The 15240-nt window shown below is 38.8% G+C and overlaps 1 pseudogene; it reads left to right on the top strand.

Annotated features, from left to right (window-relative positions):
• The window catches only part of LOC125999039 (ubiquitin carboxyl-terminal hydrolase 8-like), a 109866-nt pseudogene extending 95017 nt beyond the window's left edge, over positions 1–14849 (top strand).
• The last annotated feature ends 391 nt before the right edge of the window (positions 14850–15240 follow it).

The following is a 15240-nucleotide window of genomic DNA, read 5'->3' as shown; positions in this document are numbered from 1 at the left end:
GAAATTAGATTGCTGTTGCTATAGCCATTTGCACTGCTAAGAATACTTTTATAATAATCAGAATAATATTTATAAAAATAAAAGACATTAAGTGATAAGATAGAAAACCAGAAAAGGTTAAGGTTAACAGTGACTCCATTTGAGTTGAAATGGCTAGTGACTCAACAGTATTATTTTTCCTATACTACTTACATTTTGTGCATGTGTTTTAAGAAATAGTTCTGGCTTTGTGTTGACTATATATGTATATATATTATTTCTTGGCAAAGTTATACAGATAGGATATTGCAATAGGAAGTGTTAGAACAATGCCCCACATTAGTCTAATTTTATCCCTATATTACTCATAGTTTAAAATAAATAAGAGGTAAATTGTCCTAGGCATGCAACCAGATACAGTTCAAGGCCTGTCTTCTCTGTAACAGGTGTGCTTTCAATGGCCTTTTATTGCTCTTTTTATTCCACTCTTGTTCTGTTGTCCCTAGAGTCAACAGCTGTGACTACTGTTTGGTATCTACAGCACCCAGATTCCTTTCTCCTTTGGTCTTTCAGAAATTTCATTTTCCTAATGTCTTCTTTTTAAATGTCATTGATTGTTCTATTGTGCATATTTCAATGACTCAAAAGCTTTATTTAATCTATTTTTATCACAAACAACTTCATGAAATTTTGCAGATAATACTATAGCTAATTCTTCCTTGGCATGACCCAGAAACACACTGGTACCATATTTTGTTCTCTAAAGTCTTCTGATTTTTTCCCCTGGGAATAATCCAGGATGATTAAATCATAAAGAAATCTTAAGTCTGCCTTAGGTTAGACATACATTCTCCTCCCAGTTTTCTCTCACTCATTCAAAAATTATTCACTGGACAACTGCAAGGTATTTAATGGGAAATGGAGAAATAGAAATTAACAACAAAATTTTAGCTCTTAAGTTTAAGTCTTTTGGCACAGAAAATTATAGACATCATTATCATATAACATAAGTATGAATGGAGATATATTGTGTCAGTTAAGTTTGCCAAAGTCACACATATGTGGCGATCTATGGGATCTAAAAGAATTAACCTCACATAAGATTAGAAAACAAATAAACCAAGTAAAAGGGGCAGAGTTTACAAAAGAATGATGAGCATAGCTTGTTGGGTTAAATATCAGTAGCTCTTCATGGCTAGATCCAAGCAAAGAGGAAAAGTAAAAGAAACTTGAAGAGTAAATGTATTTTCTCCATTTTGTTTTGGACCCTTATGGAATTTTTTGTTGTTGTTGTTTTTTGTTTTTGGGTAACACCCAGCAGCGCTCAGGGGTTACTCCAACACCCAGCAGCACTCAGGGATACTCCTGGCTCTATGCTCAGAAATCACTCCTGGCAGGTTCAGGGGACCATATGGGATGCCGGGATTCGAACCATCGACCTTCTGCATGAAAGGCAAATGCCCTACCTCCATGCTATCTCTCCGGCCCCCTTCTGGAATATTCAACAAGTAGAGTTGCTGGGTCAAATGAAAGCTCAAAATTTACTTACTTTTAATGTCCATATTGTTTTACAGAAAGGCTGGATGAGACTGCATTTCCACCAGTAGTGAATGAAACTCCCCTTTCCCCCATATCCACACTAGCTATTGTTGTTGTTCTTGTTCTTTGTGATGTGTGCCAGTCTCTGTGATATGAGATATCTCATTGTTGTTTTGATTTGCATCTCCCTGATGATTAGTGATGTGAAGCACTTTTTCATGTGCCTTTTGGCCACTTATACTTCTTTTGGGAAGTTTCCATTCATCTCTTATTCCCATTTTTGATGGGGTTGTGTGGTTCTATTGTAAAGTTCTACCAGTGCCTTATCTATGTTTGATATTAATCACTTGTCAGAAAGTGTGCTGAGTTAATAATTTCTCCTATTCAATGGCTGTCTTTGTATTCTGGTCATCATTTTGTTTGTTTTTTGGGCCACACTCAGTGACGCTCAGGGGTTACTCCTGGCTATGCACTCAGAAATCGCTCCTAGCTTGGGGGACCACATGAGACACCAGGGGATCAAACTGCAGTCCATCCTAGGTTATCGCTTGCAAGGCAGACACCTTACCGCTAGTGCCACCATTCCCGCCCCCATGGTCATGATTTCTTTTGAGGTGCAAAATGGTCCTTGTAGCACTATCCACAATAGCCCAAATCAGGAAACAAACAAATTATCAAAGATTAGTTGAGTTGATCAAGAAACCATGGTACATATGCATAATGGGATATTATTTGTTCATGAGAAAAATTAACCTCATGCAATTTTCTGCTATATAAAAGGACCCAGAGAGAATCATCTGAGTGAAGGTAGTCAGAGAGAAAAAATGACACAATGATCTCACTCATATGCAAGATGTAAAGAAACATAATGGTAAATATATGAGTACCTCAAGACAATAAAAAAGAACATGAAAACTGATATTCAGCAGGAAACATGCTGCTTGAGGGGGCTGGAGGATAAGACATGGAAGGGGTATTGACTATGGTAAAAGAACTGAAAGGAACTGTTTAACCAGGAGGGGGAGATGGTACTGAAGGTGGTAAAGCATCATGTATGAAACCCTAGCATCAGCAGTAATGTAAAACCACTGTGCAAAAAAATTTTAAAGTGCCTCTCATTAAAGAAGACCATTGAGTAGGTGACAATGGGGGTGGGGACAGGAGTGGGGGTAATTGTGAAGAAAAGTGGACATGGGTGAAGGAGTTGAAATATTATATGCCTGAAACCCAATTATGAATACCTTTGTAATTTTATAGTGACTAAATAAATGTAAATATATAGATATTTTTAAAAGCCTGAAGAGCAAGATAGAAACTAGTTGGCTTGACAATACTTGTATTTAAGAAAAATGGGCATTATCTTTTAAAGCAATAGGAGTTGCCAGTATGTTATAAGCATGACTGCAATATACAAATCTGCAATAAAAATGTATATCAGGACTCAGAGAGATAGATTAATAGGGAATGATTGCATGGCTTGTGTGACTCCACCCTGGATTTACGTGTAACTACCTGCAAGACCCTCCCATTCCTGGGAGGTGTCTTGGGGAAATTATAAAAGGTTTGGCCTCAGGAGCAAAAGGGATTTTGCCAGCATGGAGAGGTAGCAGGAGCAGAGATGGCTGAGAGACAGTACAATGCAGGACTGAATAGATATACAGCGTAAAAGGTTATGAGATAAGCCACACAAGTTGGCCAGGGCAAATAAAGATGTTTCCTGGAACCTGTCTGTGGATGATTTACTCGCCTCTACCTGAATCCAGATACCCGCGGGCTGGGGGTTGTAGAAATCCACGTGGCTTGGGACTGCAGAGAAAAGCCTCCAACAGCATCGACTTCCATCCAGCTCCATCCTAAGGGCCTTCTTTATTATTTTAATCAACAGCTTGGATGTGGTTGTCCAGAGTTCCATCCTCAACATTGATTAGGATCTCCCAAGCTCCACTGGGAAAGATTCCTGAGCACAGAAACAGGAGCACATCCTGAGTAACATTGGGTGTGGCCCAAAAATCCAAAATAAAATTGAATCATAATCACTCTAATAGCAATGTATAGTAATTAATAGGAAAAGGAACCAGATAGCTCAAAGAACTGAGGGCATGGTCTGCATGGAGGGAGCTTGGGTTCCACACCCACCATAACAAGGTTCCCTAAGCACCGCTGGAAGCAACCCCCAGAATAGAGAGGAAATAGGCCCTGAAGAAGTCTAGGAGTGTCACCAAAACAAAATAACAAGGAAAAGCTGTGGTTTACAGAACTCTGAGTTTACCTGCCCTAAGGAAATCTTCTGGCAACCTGCAAAGACCAACTTGTATACACTGATATAAATCAGTGAGGTGGAATACAAGTAGAGCATTAAATTTTTCTTGACTCCTGGCAGGCTTGAGAGGTGGTATAGGATGCTGAGGATAAAATCCATGTCAGCTTTTTACAAGGTAAGCACCCTACCTTGCTTTACTATCTCTCTAGGTTAGACTATATTTATTTTTTTTTGGGTCACACCCGGTGGTGCTCAGGGGTTACTCCTGGCTGTCTGCTCAGAAATAGCTCCTGGCAGGCACGGGGGATCATATGGGACACCAGGTTTCGAACCAACCGCCTTTGGTCCTGGATCGGCTGCTTGCAAGGCAAACGCCACTAGGCTATCTCTCCGGGCCCTAGGTTAGACTATTTTTTAAAAAACATTTTCTTGGTTTGTTTTTAGACAACACCCAGAAACGTTCAGGGGTGACTCCTGCCTCTGCACTCAGGAATTACTTCTGGCGGTTCTTGGGGATTATATGGGATGCTGGAGATCAAACTTGGGTCTGCCACATGCAAGGATAGCACACTGTTATCTCTCTGGCATCCAGCCTAGCCCATTTTTAATTCCACCCTCTTTCCTTCTCTATTGTTGCTGATGTTGCTCCTGTGATTGGAGGTCTCACACACACCTGGCCATGATACACAAAGTTTTAGCTGTAATGTTCACCTGTGTGACACATCCTATTGCAGTCTTCGCTAGCATACTCGGCCACAGTGCACCTCAAGTTAAGGTAAATGTACACGTACTCTCCAGAGCTCATACTATTAATTGAGGGACATAGGTTATGGCTATTACCTGGGGTCACTGTAGTACTCACTCACAATGGACATAGGTCACATTTTCTGAACACCTCCACATCTTTTAATTGCAATGTTCTCAGGGTGGCACACCCCTTTCTTTAATGCTTACTCACACACTGATTGTGGTGCAGCGCTTGTGGCACTGGGAGTGGCAGAAATCACAGCTGCTAGGCTCAAACAGCAAAGCTGCCTGGATCATGCTTGGCACACATGTGCCGGGGGAATTTGAACTCTTAATCATAAATTTGTGAGACAGCTGTTCTAAGCCCCTGTGCTATTCCTCCAGGCCCTCATTAGATGATTCAAAGAGAAAGTATAGGGGCTGGAGAGGTGGCACATAGGACATGTTTGAAAAGCATGCAAGAAGCATGGGTCCCAACGCAGCCCAACATGGGTCCCTGTGCCCTTTCTGGCATGGAGTCAGGACTAATCCCAAGCACTGCCAGGTGTAACTCAAACCTTCTCCCCCAAAGAAAAGAAATTCCACCAACTGTCTCATATTTGTTTTCTTGGCCCATTGTTCCCTGAATCAAAGTTGTGCCCCATATACACTTAAAGTACTTCAAAGAGTTGTATAATGCCTACAGTTAATGAAAAATTGGAAAGCACCAATAAGTAGCTGTATTTGAGGTTTCTTCCTCTTTTTTTCAAACAGAATTCCCCTATCCATTTCCACATTTTTTTCCTCTGAGCTCTTTACCAGTTTTCTTCCCTTTAATATGATAATTAGTAAATGAATGTCCCAAAGACATGATTAATATATCCACGCTGAGTTATATAGTTCAATGTTATTAAAATTGGGTGAGTATATTCCTAAGATACATGAAAAGTTTATTTTTGGTGGTTGGGAAAGAGGTTTGGATCAGGCCTGGTGCTCAGGGGCAACTCTCAACTCTCAGTGATTTTCCAGGGATCATGTGGGACCAGAGATTGAACCAGGTTTGGCTGCATGTCAGCCAAAGAAGTACATGCTCTTACTAAAGTTCTATGTGGAGACATTAAGAGACATATATGAATTCATATATGTGTCTGTTTTTCATCAGTATTCATATTTTTATTTCTATGCATAAAACATTTGATCTGCATAAAATACAACTGATACAAAATAATACAACATAAAATACAACTGATATTTCAACTTCCCCACCTTCTCTTTTAAAACTACTTAGAAGATCATCTCTAACTCATTTAAAGGTTTTCCTTGGCACTGACCCCAAGGTATAGAAAACTCGAGAGCACTAAACAAAGAAATTTAAAATATTGGTGTTGCTATGGAAAAAATGCATTATTTTAATAATGAGTAAAAATTCTTTTGCAAAGGTAAGTGGCTTTTCTTGGCTTTTCAGAGAATCAGAAGAAATCTAACAAAAACTGTCAATTGAATGACAGTATTTTGACACACTTTCATTCCTATTAACTTACTTATGTAAACAAGATTTCTCAACATGTAAATCTACTAAAACTACTGAATTTGGTCTCGTTCTAATAAGTTGCTTGCGGGTACAGATGAATAACTCCTTTTTTTAAAAATTATGTTCCTTCACATTAAGTGATATAGTCTCAATAACATCCTTTGAATATGTTTCAATAGTAGTTTAATCATACACTTGTGTAATTTAAATCAAGCATGATATTACTAAAAGTAGTACCTAAAGCCCAGAATGATCAAAGGAAAAAGTAGTTTTAAAATATAAGTTTAGAAGGGCTGGAGCAATAGCACAGTGGTTGGTTGTTTGCCTTGCAAGCAGCCGACCTGGGATAGGTTCAAGTTCAATTCCCGGCATCCCATATGGTCCCACGAGCATGCCAGGAGCAACTTGTGAGAGCAGAGCCAGGAGTAACCCCTGAGCACTGCCTGGTGTGGCCCAAAACAGAAACAAACAAACTATATATTTATATATATATATATATATATATATATATATATATATATATATATATATATATATATATATATATATATATGTTTAGAGGCAGAAAAATGGTGGAAATGTGGCAGCAGCAATAGTGGGAGGGAAGCCCATAAATAAGGAGAGCAGCTCATCCATCAAGGCATGGAGAGTGAAACCTCCACCAAATCCCTGAACCCAGGAAGCACACGACTCCTGGAGAGGAAAGACAGGCTACCACCAGATAAAAAAACCAAGCTCCTAGGAAGATTGCTGGAGAAGTGGGAGTGACAAGGAAGTGGCACCCTAACATTGTTCTCAATGTGTCTTGGCTGACTGGAGCTCTGGAGAGCCATGCAGGTCCATCAAGTCCAACACCAAACCAAGCTAGCAGGTCGCCCAGGTTGCAGATAATAAAAAGTGCAGCTGAGGCACAGAGAAAGTGTAGCTGGAGATTTGGAAAGCAGCACTGGCCCAACTCCACAGCAAAGCTCATAGGACACAGACATAAAGTGCCACTGAGCCATTAAAAAGTGCAGTTAAGCTAATCTGGGCCAGAGAGAGGCATCATAGCTGTGGGACACTGTAGTGAGTACTACAGTGACCCCAGGTAATAGCCATAACCTATGTCCCTCAACTAATAGTATGAGCTCTGGAGAGCACGTGTACATTTACCTTAACTTGAGGTGCACTGTGGCCAAGTATGCTAGCGAAGACTGCATAGGCCAGCCTCAGCAATGGGGCCTCAGAGCCACTCTACTTGCGGTCTTTCTTTCGCCCAGTCCAGTCCAGCTTCCCTGGCAACTCAGGTAGGGATTCGGGGACCCAGCCTGCATTTACAATTAAGGTTACTTCACTCAGAGAGGCAAGATCAGAGAAGAGACCAGCAGCTGAAGTAACTAGGGGGCAGCTTTTGAAATCAAAAGAGTTATTTAGAACTCCAGCTAGTCAGCTAGAGATGAGCAGTCGCCATCTTGCTCTGAAGCTTCACATTTCTTCTAGCCAAGGAGCCCCACCACAGCACATTAACAAAAACAACCACACTGCAAAGGTCACAATGGGAGAGCAGTCCAGAACCCCACTATACCTAGTGAATGAACATCGGCCACTATATAACCTCTCTGATAAGGACTTTAAAGAGGAAATGTGAAGGATGTTCAAAGAACTAAAAGAAACCATGAATCAGACAGACAACAAAAATCAAGAGGATATGAGAGTAAAAATGAGAAAACTTCAAACAGATATGACAGAGATTAAAAACTGGTAGGCAAAGTGAAAAAAAATCACTGGCAGGCCTCATCAGCAGAAAATAGCTATTGAGGAAAAGATTAGTGAGCTGGAAGATGAACTGCATAATGACTCCATATGATAGAAGAAGATGGAAATGAACCTTAAAATAAATGAACAAAAAATGGAAAAAATCATCACTATAAGCAAAGAGACAACAATAAACCCTTGGGATAAATTCAACAGGAACATCATAAGAATCATTGAGTCTCAGAGAAGCAGGAAGAAATCCCAATGACAAAGCAGCAGTCAAAGCAATCATTACTGAGATGTTTCCAGACCTGAAGAATGCATGCATCCACATTCTGGATGGCCAAAATGAACCAGTTAAAAGAGACCCAAATAATAGGACCAGAGAGATAGCACAGTGGTATAAAGTTTGCCTTGCATGCAGCCAAAATGTTTCGAATCCCGGCATCCCATATGGTCCCCTGAGCATAGACAGGAGTAACACCCGGCGCTGCCAGGTGTTGACCTAAACCCCACCCCAAAAAGAGAGAACCCAAGTAAAAGCACCCCAAGGTTTATCCTAGTTACAACGATACCCAAATAAAAGCACCCCAAGGTTTATCCTAGTCACAATGATGAAAACCACAGAGATAGAATACTAAAAGCAGCTAAATAAAAAAGTGAGTTACATACAAAAAAAATCCTTAAATTTTTTCTTTTGGTTTTTGGGTCACACCTAGAAGTGCTCAGGGGTTACTCCTGGCTCTACACTCAGAAATCGCTCCTGGTAGGCTTGGGGGACCATATGGGATGCCAGGATTCAAACCACCCTCCTTCTGCATGCAAGGCAAATGCCTTACCTCCATGCTATCTCTCCGGCCCCGCATCCTTAAAATTTATAACAGAGGGGGCCGAAGAGATAGCATGGATGTAGGGCGTTTGCCTTGCATGCAGAAGGATGGCGATTCAAATCCCAGCATCCCATATGGTCCCTGGAGCCTGCCAGTAGCAATTTCTGAGCTCAGAGAGAAGAGTAACCCCTGAGTGTTGTCGGTTGTGACCCAAAAAACCAAAAAAATAAATAAATAAAAAATAAAAGAGAAAAGAAAAAACTTTATAGCAGATTTATCACAAGCTATCCTCCAGGCCCAAAGTCAGTGGTGTGATTTAGTTAAAAAAAAATTCAAAGTGAATGCCTCGTCATGAATACTTTACCCAGCCAGACTTTTATTCATGTATGAAGGAAGGATACACAGCTTTACAGATAAATAAGAGCTCAAGAATATTATTGACTCAAAACCAACATTAAAAGAGTCTATTTTAAGACAAGACACACCCCACAAACTCACCAAACTTCTACCAAGAATGGCACAAAATCCCATGACAATTATCTCTCTCTATGTTAATGGACTAAAAGCACCAGTTAAGAAACATAGAGTGCCAAAATGGATCAAAAAGTTGAATCCAACACTTTTCTGCCTGCAAGAAACACATTTGAATAGTCAAAGCAAACATACCGTCTAAATCTAAGGTTGGAAAACAATCCTCCAATAAACATTCCCTTAAGACGTCTGGGATGACCATACTAATATTAGACGGCACAGACTTCAGACTTAAAAATGCTACAAGAGACCGAGAGGGTCATTTCTTAATAATCAAAGGATATGTACATCAGGAAGAAATCACACTCATAAACATATATGCATCCAGTGAGGAGTCACTAAAATATGGAAAACAACTGCTAATAGATTTGAAGAAAGACATAAAAAGCAAGAAGACTTGAACACCACTCTCTAACCTCTTGATATGCAAACCAGGCTAAAACTCAACAAGGCTATACTGGCTTTGAAGGAAGAAATCGAAGGGAGTGGCTTAGTGTGTGTGTATACATATTATATGGTTTTTCATACCCAAAAATCAGAATACACTTTGTTCTCCAATGTAGATAGGACATTTTTCAAGAAAGACCACATGCCTGCTATAAAACATATCTCCATAAAATCAAGAGGATAGAAATCATAACAACTGTCTTCTCTAACAATGATGCAATGATGGGCCGAAGTGATAGGTGGTAGGGAATTTACCTTGTACATGGCTGACCCAGGACAGACCCGGGTTTCATTTCTGGCATCCCACATGGTTTCCAAGCCTGCCAGGAGCGATATCTGAGTGCAGAACCAGGAATAACCCTTGAGTGCTGCCAGGTGTGGTCCAAAAACCTAAATAAATAAATAAATAAATAAATAAATAAATAAATAAATAAATAAATGTTAAAACATGATGCACTGAAAATAGAAGTGAATTACAAACAGAAATGGAGAAACAACTTTAACATCTGGAAATTAAACAGTTCACTACAGGGCCAGAGCGATAACACAGCAGGTAGTGTATTTGCCTTGCATACAGTCAACCCAAATTCAATTCCTGGCATCCCATATGGTCCCCCAACCCTGCCAGGAATGATTTTGAGCGCAGAGCCAGGAGTAACCCTTGAGAGATGCTGGGTGTGGCCCATAAACCAAAAACAAATAAATAGATAACTATAGAAAATTCAGTGAATCAGAGACAAAATAAAAGAAAAAAATCAAAAGATTCCTGGAAACAAATGTAAATGAAGACACAATTATCAGTATTTGTGGAATGCAACAAACACTGTATTAAGGGAACATTTTTAACTTTGCAAGCACAATCATAAAGGAAGAAAAGGGCTACTTAAACAACTTACTGGCACAAATTAAGAAATTGGAAAATGATTCCCCCTAAATAAGCAAAGAGCAGGCAGGTGGAAGAAAATTGTAAAACTTGGAGCAGAAATTAATTAACTGGACACTCATAAAACAATCCAATGAAAGCAATCTTTGGTTCTTTTAAAATAAACAAGATTGATAAGCCATTAGTAAAATTCACAAAAAGAGAAAGAGAGAAAATAAACAGAATCATAAATAAGAATATTATGTCACTAAATGTTGTTGCCCCTGGCCAGCAAACATAATTCCTGGATTCCAGCAGGATCGCTGTGGGGAAGGATCAGCCTCCCCCTGAAAAAGGGGGTGAGGTCCTGGGAGACACTGCTGAGAAAAGGCCAGTTGTGCCTTAGGTTACAACTTGTCAGGATACCAACCATGTACTAACTAAACATTAATGTATGATGAGAATTAACAATGCTGAGAACATTAAAAAAAAACTGTGCGCCTTTGCCCCTTGCATTAAAATAAAAATTGCTGGAACATACCTTACTCTAAGCTGATAGTATAATCTACGATAATATTTTCCCCAAGTTGGTAGAATCAGTAATAATATTTTAATCAGTTATTTAGTATTGTGTAGGCTACAGATGTGTTTGGTCTTTTAATTACATCTGTCCTTTCCTCACAATAGCTCTTTGGTATAATATTAAATGGACAATGGGATTGTACCTGTCGATTAATAGTTGACTAACAAGGATCATAGCCAAGAAAAAAGAATAAGTATTTTTCTGATTTCTGTCGACTACCAAGAAACATATAAAAAGGAAATAAGTACTTTTCTGATGTCTGTTTATGTTATATGAAACTAATTAGAAAAAATTTACAATATATTTAAAATGTTTAGATAATTGTCTAATGATTATGCTGACGCATAATGTTTATTCTACAGCAAAAACATGTTACACTTGATCTACCCAACTTCCTACTATTGATAACTTTTTGCTTAAATATGAAGCAGAACTCCAAATAAATCAGACTCAGTTCCCACTACTCTTGAGTATGTCTGGTCTCTACATACCCTCTGGTCCCTTCTCCGACTCCATGCTCCCATCCTCCTATCAAACAAACTTGAAGCCCCTCTCAATGTGCCATACTCATCTAGCCTGCAACTACTAAAGATACTACAATAATTCAAAGAGCAATCAGAGATTACTTTGAGAATATTTATGCTACAAATAAGAGAACCTGGAAGAAATGGATACAGTTTTGGACTCCTACAACCTCCCAAGGTTGAACCAAGTTGATCTGGAATACCTATCACGATTGAGGAAATTTAAATGGTAAGCAAAATACTTGCAAAATTTACTAGTGAATTCTTTCAAATTTTTATAAAGAGTAAAACTTTTCAATCATTTTGTAAAGAATGGCAAATCAAACATGCTATTGGCATCCCTTACAACCCTCAGGGGCAAGGCATCATTGAATGTGCTCACAGAGCCTTCAAAACTCAGTTATTAAAATACAGAAAGGGAAGTATGCCACCCTATGACTTCATATTTTTAACATTATTTTCACTAAACGTCTTGAATTTCTCCCTATGAGAGCCCTACAAAGTTGCTGAAAGACACTTCCAAGAAGGCATACAGGCTCAAAAACAGCTAACTTACTTATTTGGGTAAAAATCAATAATCTTCATTTGAGGAAAAGGATATACTTATATTTCTACAGAGGACAGCCTCATCAAGAAATTGAGTTCCATTCCACCTTGTTAGAAACAGAATTCTTACAAATGATGTAACAAAGCCACAGATTCCTTCTGAGCCATATAAGGAACACTACAAGACAAAGCATTCCTATTCCCCCCTAGATCTAACACTATTCAAAAGGAAGAGAAAAGGAAACCAGCAGCAACTCCAATAGGTAATTTGGATAGCAAGCCAACATGTCACCCAAAAGGATAGATTACAAGGCTCCAGAGAAATCAGATTAAAGAATCTCAGTCCTGTTTTGGGGCGAACGGGTCCACCTCTCACTGTACTTCACAACTTAAGAAACACGTGTTACATGAACTCAGTATTGCAGTGCCTGTGTAATGCTTCATGTTTGGGTGATTATTTCAACAAAAACTATTACCAGGATGATATGAACAAGTCAAATTAGTTGGGGCATAAAGGTAAAGTGTCAGAATAATTTCTCCTTATTATGAAAGCCCTGTGGTCAGGACAGTACAGGCATATTATCCCAAAAGACTTTAAAATAACCATTGGGAAAATCAATGACCAATTTGCAGGATACATCCAAGATTCTCAAGAAATACTTCTATTTCTGATACATGATCTCAATAAAGATCTGAATAAAGTAGATAATCAGAAAAGATATAAAGAAAAATATAATGAACATCTTAATGGCTTAAAAGCTGCAGAACATGCTTGGCAGACATAGCAGCTCGATGAATTTATTACTGCTATGCTTTTTTCAGTCCAGTGCCTCACTCGTCACAGAAAGTCTCAGACATTTGAGACCTTTATGCATCTATCTCTGCCACTAGCATCCACAAGTAAATGTACAATACAGGATTGCATCCGGTTATTTTCCAAAAAAAGAAAAACTGATAGATATCAACAGGTTTTTTTGCAGTCACTGCAGAGCTCAGCAGGATACTCTAAAAAAGATAGAAATTGAAAGTTACCACCTGTGCTTTTAATACGTCTGAAATGCCTATTCTATGAGGGCAGGCAGAAGCAAAATTTACAGACATATGTGGATGACACCCCCCACAGCAGCTGCAGGCTTCAGGCTGGAAATAAAATGATATATCGTTTTTACCCCCACTCCTTTCTCTCTCCCAGGCTACTGGGGCAGCAGTCCCAGATCACTACAGATGTCCCCTTAGAAAATCTTGACTTGTCACCGTATGTTATTGATTTCAAGAACAACTTGAAGAAATATAACTTATTTTCTGTTTCAAATAACTATGGTGATTCATACACTATGGTGAATGATTTTTATATACTATGATGATTCACTATGCTCCCTATGAATTTATACACTATGGTTATTCACTACACTATTATAAAAGTGCAGCAAGTCAACACTGGTATAAGTTCAATGATCACAAAGTTCTGAATATCCCCATCTCTTCTGTGAAATCTTCAGCAGCTTATATCCTCTTTTATACTTCAGTTGAATCAAGTGCATAAGATATAGCCACATAAGTTAAAGCAGGTTACCAGCAAATTGCTTTTTAAAAGATGTCTACAATAATGTTTTATTGTTTTTTTTTCTCACAGAAATCTATGGAGAAGAAATTTGGGTACCATGAAACCCTCATTACAATGCTCATTATAAGACTGGGAAACTTACTTTGAAATTAAGTATATCTGCAATAATGTTTTAATGTTTTTGTCCATAGAAATATGTGGAGAAGGAACTTGGGTGAAATGGACAGTGTTCATTATTAGAATGTTATTATGAATTAACATTATAAGAATGTTTTGTCAACTTATTTTTGAGTTAAATATGTCTACTTTAATGTTATAATGTTTGTGTTCACAGAAGTCTACTGGAAAAGGACTTGGATTTCCTAGACTCACATTGCAGTGTTCAGTACTCTAAGCTCTCATTAGAATACTCATTATAAGACTGTTTAGCAATCAATTTTCAATTTAAAATGTCTAAAAATGTTCTAATGTTTTTGTTCACAGAAGTTTATGATAAAGGATCTATATGCTCCGGACTCACATTACAGTGCTTAGTGCTCTTGACTCTCATTACAGTGCTCACTATAAGGATTTTCAGCAACTTATAAAAACCATTTGTGATGGGCTAATGAAAGTATATGGAAAAGCTACTGGTTTGAGTATGATGTATGCACAATCTAAACTCTGACACTTTTCTGGCCAAGTCTACCCTCACTAGCAGTGATTCCTACGAATTAGCTATTACAGTAACTGGTTAAAATTTCCTCACCACCTTACTTGCTGGTTTTATATGTATGAAACACTTTAACCCTTTCCCACTTACCACCCTAGATGGGTCAGTTATATAGCTGTACCCTATTGATCAATCAACTATGTATGTGTGTGCATATGTGTATGTGTGGTGGCCACCATTTTGTTAGTCTAATGTCCCACTGTGTCATACATGATTTCTGTTTGTGTCCTTTTATCTTCCTCATCACCTGCCAGCCAATTAGCAAAATTTTTCTATTGTTTCCCTTTTCTCACTTATTCCGGATTTGTTGCTTTCCCTATTAAACTCCTTTATCACTACAGAAAGACAACCCTTGTGCCCTGGAGCACCATCCAACCCCCTCCAACATATCCTTTTTACCTCTCATCACCAAGGACTGATGCTGCAACCCGAGTTGGCTCTTCAAGTGGGCACTGGCTCAAGGACTGATCTTGGCCTGTGACTCTACCCAGCAGCTGTGGAACATTTCCACTGCCTCCCTGACTGCCATCAACTGACAGATCACCTCATTAGCTGAAGAAATCATCCAGATTTTACCCACCTTGGACTTATTCAACAGACTAGGGGAATATGTGTATTTCTTTGTTTGCATTTTTTTATTGGGAACAGTAGTGCTCCTTTGGACTCCTTAGGCAGAAAAAGGGGGCATATGTGTATTTCCTGGGGAATAGTGTTGTCATTATATCTATGTATCAGGAGTTTTAGAGTATGAAATCTTCTGAGGGATAGATACTACAGCCTATCCATTGTACTCTGATGCCCCAATATTACCTTGTGGCAATATCCTTTCTTTTTCCTTTTTGCATAGATACAGTAATATGGGGAAATCTTTT

This window comes from Suncus etruscus, chromosome X (genome assembly GCF_024139225.1).
Source record: "Suncus etruscus isolate mSunEtr1 chromosome X, mSunEtr1.pri.cur, whole genome shotgun sequence".
NCBI classification, from domain to species: domain Eukaryota; kingdom Metazoa; phylum Chordata; class Mammalia; order Eulipotyphla; family Soricidae; genus Suncus; species Suncus etruscus.
The sequence above is the reverse complement of the archived record's forward strand: the minus strand, read 5'-3'. Positions and strand labels throughout refer to the sequence as shown.